The following is a 3,920-nucleotide window of genomic DNA, read 5'->3' as shown; positions in this document are numbered from 1 at the left end:
GGCTATATGAGACCGAATGAATTGATGCACATCCACCACGTGGGCGAGGGTCGAGGGGCGAGGGAGAGTGCTACATAAGGAGCAAAATGAGTGAATCTAGACTCTAAAATACGTCTGTATACATCAGTGTTTGGAGTATGTACTAGTAGTTCATATTGAAATCTACTAAAGGCCATATATATTCCAAACAGTATGATATAATCTATATAACCAAGGTAGTAGGGATGAGGAGTAAATGGAGGGAGTAGTAAATTTTTCTCCTCGTCCTGCGAGCCATCGCACGCGTGGGCGAGGGAGCGGGCGTAAGGCGTACAGTACTAAGTAAGCTTCACCTTATCCTGCAAGCCACCGTGCCCGTGGGCGGGGAAGGCGGTGTACTAAGCAAGCTTATCCTCGTTCTGCAAGTTGACGGGACACATCAAAAGTACTCCAGTGTATAGAGCCTTGCCTCTAAGGTAGGCCCGCATGGTTTGCCTCTTTTTTTAACATAACACATCAAGTTGCAATTTGTTTGTTCACCCGTGGTAGATGATCCTCCCTCCACCAAGTGGACAACCAGTACACATACCAAATTACCACGTGGGCTGCCTTTTCATACAGAAATGAGCTCCACCGTGTATCCGCGCGGGTGTGGTTGGGAAAGAGATGGGAGTACGTGCGCCATGCATGCACCTATTCTCTTCGTGCATGTCCCCCACCTATGTGGGTGTGTGTGAGAGATACAAACCGCGTTCGTGAGTGTTTTTTGTTTTAGGGTGGGGGTGGGGTGGGGTGGGGGTTGATTTCATGAATGTATTCTGTGGGAATATGTGTCGATGACATCCCAAACAAATTTTGCAGGCAATGTATGTGAAATGGAGGCCTATCGATATCATATATAGTGGGTCGGGAGATCCACGAGAAGAGAGGGAGGGGTCATAGATATTGATAGAGTCTAAGAGAGGATCAAGTGGATGGGTGCGAGATCGATGAAGAGAGCCATCGAAATTGTGTGTGTGTGCAAGTCAAAGATATAGGGCGACTGACCTGCCGGAACGTCAGAGGGCATAGGTCAAGTTTGTGTGTAGCAGGGAGACATGACTAGAGTGCTTTATGTATCTGTGTGTGTCGGGGGGAGGGGGTGGGGGAGGGGTAGGCCTAACTATAGAGATAGAACGACTCATATATGTGTTGAGAAGGAGAGACCCAGCTATGTCTGGAGGGAGATCGGTCGACGTCCATACATAACTGAAGGACGGGAAATATGATGGGACAGAGAGAGAGGAGAGAGAGAGGGAGGGAGAGGGGTAGAGTGTTGTATGGGTGATGGAGTTGCTTCTCAAAGATGGTGGGAGAGGCCTACTAGACAAACTGAGGGTGGAACTGCAATGTTATCAATAAGAGTGGGGATGTGTTTCTGTGTGTGCCTGTGCATGATAGATCTGTCGGGACGCATCCATGGATGATGAAGGGGAAACATGTGTTTGGTAAGAAAACCTAACTAGATCGGTAGATCAATTGTTGTTTGTCGGGGGAAGGGAGAGACATAACTAATGAGGTAGATTAATCGACGCGTGGGTAAAAACGAGATTTAAGGACCTAGCTAGCTATATGTATAGCTATTTGTTAGAGGCAAATAAGGCCTAGCGAGACGGATAGACAGAGAGAATGGAGCTAGGAGGTGGTGCGACAGGCCCAGCTACTAGCTAGATAGGGGGAGGAGTGTGCAGCTGTGAGATCGATGAAAAGAGGGGCGATAGTTTACACATGTGTGTGACCGTATGAGAGACACGAGGCAAGGACACATAAAGGAGGAGATTGAAGGTGCGTGTGCATGTTGTAGGCAGGCATCGCTGGAGAGGTTTATCGATCAGTGTGTGTCGGAAAGGAGTTGTGGAGACTCTGGGAGAACGACCTAAAGAAAAAAAATGAATGTGCCCGGTGGATAGAATGTCGAGGGAGGGGGAGGGCGAGGAGGGCGTGTGCATGCACGAGAGAAAGTTAGTGGTAGCTACAAAGGATAGAGGATTGTGTGGGTGTAAGAGACTAACAAAGATCATAATTTGATATGAAAGTGGATTCATATATTTGAATAGGAGATCATAGTGTTTTAAACATATGCATGCACGAATATAGCGGTGATATGCGTGTTGTGCACATGTTATACCATAATGTGATAATGCATGGCGTTTGCAACTCACAGCTAAATGTCGAACAATCTAAACCATACTATACATCAAACAATCTCACATTTTATTTGAATTTGTGATAATATGTGGCGTTTGTAGCTTACAACTAAATATCAAATAATCTAAACAAAACTATATATCGAACATTCTCACATTTTATTTGAATTTGTGGTAATGTGTGGTGTTTGCAACTCACATCTAAATACTTGTAGGCGTAGGGGGCGGGGCACCATACATAATGTGATAAACACATTAGACATATGAGACATGGTTTAGATTATGAAGATCTAGCTAGAGCTAGAAATGTAATGTGATTTGAAATCAACATAAAGTGGATTCAAAAAATTGAGTTCGAGTTCATATAGTACACATAGTTCATATGTAACTCGAGACTAATCATGTGGTGTGTTGTGAAGATAATACACAAACGATGGTTTAACTTGACAATAATGATGATTGTAGATCTTATTAAAACAGAGAAACGAATTCAAATGCTTTGACTTCACAACAATCATTACTGTAGATCTTATTCAAATAGAGAAACGAGTTCAAATTTAGTTCATATTGAAGTGGTACTATATATGTTTGGAATGCACTAAAATGTTCATTTGAGTAGTAGGTTACATGCATTATACACGTAGCAAAATATTTTAATTGAACATAACAAGAATTCAAAGTTTTGAATGAAATTTGTAGTGCGAATTGATTTGGTACAGTACATGTTAGGCTTGTCCAGAAATTTCAACCCGCGCCTTGTTAGCCCGAAATATTTAATATATATCTTTGTCTCGTTGTGCTCCGACAACTCCCTCCATCTGAACCCACGCCTTGCTATTCCGAAATTACAACGCACGCGAAAACTCCAACCTCCTATGAAATCCCGACACGCGAAATGCCCGTGGTACCCTTGAACCGAAAGAACCGCCTCAAATCGGTGGGGTACTTTCGTAACTTACCCCACATTTCGGACAAGCGCGTTCCTAAGCCATGGTTCCCCACTCCCATCCCATCGGCCTACACATTCGTACACCAAGGCCGCAAAAACCTGCGACGAAGCCCCACACCCTCCTCCGTCCGCCACCTAGCCGGAGCCTCTTCCCTGACGATGTCTAACGCAGCAACACCTTGACGTCCCTCATCCACTGTACCGGATGAGGATCCGTCATCGATCTTGACGTCTCGCCGGTTCAGCCACCCTGTCCTCCGCCTCCAAGGAGCTGCCCCGATCTTCCCCTCGTCTTTCGTGCCACCTCCATTCCCACACCACCATCTTCACCTACACCACCGGAAGAGCATCATCATCACCATTTCCTCGGATGAAGTTGCGGCCTAATCGGCACCACCAAAGAGGTTGTACACTAATCGCCGCATTTTCTTCTTGATTCGATCTCACGGTGCTACCGGTGCTCGGTCCCAAGCTGACACGGCGCGGCTCCATCCAGGGCGGCGTCGCCGGCCACTTCCTCCACGGCGTCACTCCCTCAGCGGCGACGTCCACATCAGTAGGAGTTGCTGCTGCTTTAGCTCTCGCTCGCGCTGCTGCTCTGCTCTTGCTCTCGGTCCCCTGCCTGGTCTGCTCTTGCTATTGCTCTTTCTCTCGATGTTTCTCTTGCTTGCGATGCTGCTCCGATTTAGCTACACTTTAGTCGACTGAATCGACTTTTGGGTCAGTCGATTTTCAGGGGGTGGGGGGCTCGCCGGGGTGAAGGAAAAACCAGCTATAGCGGGGAGGGGGCCTCGCCGGAGAGGTAC

This window comes from Triticum dicoccoides, chromosome 6B (genome assembly GCF_002162155.2).
Source record: "Triticum dicoccoides isolate Atlit2015 ecotype Zavitan chromosome 6B, WEW_v2.0, whole genome shotgun sequence".
NCBI lineage: Eukaryota > Viridiplantae > Streptophyta > Magnoliopsida > Poales > Poaceae > Triticum > Triticum dicoccoides.
Note: the sequence above shows the minus strand (reverse complement) of the source record.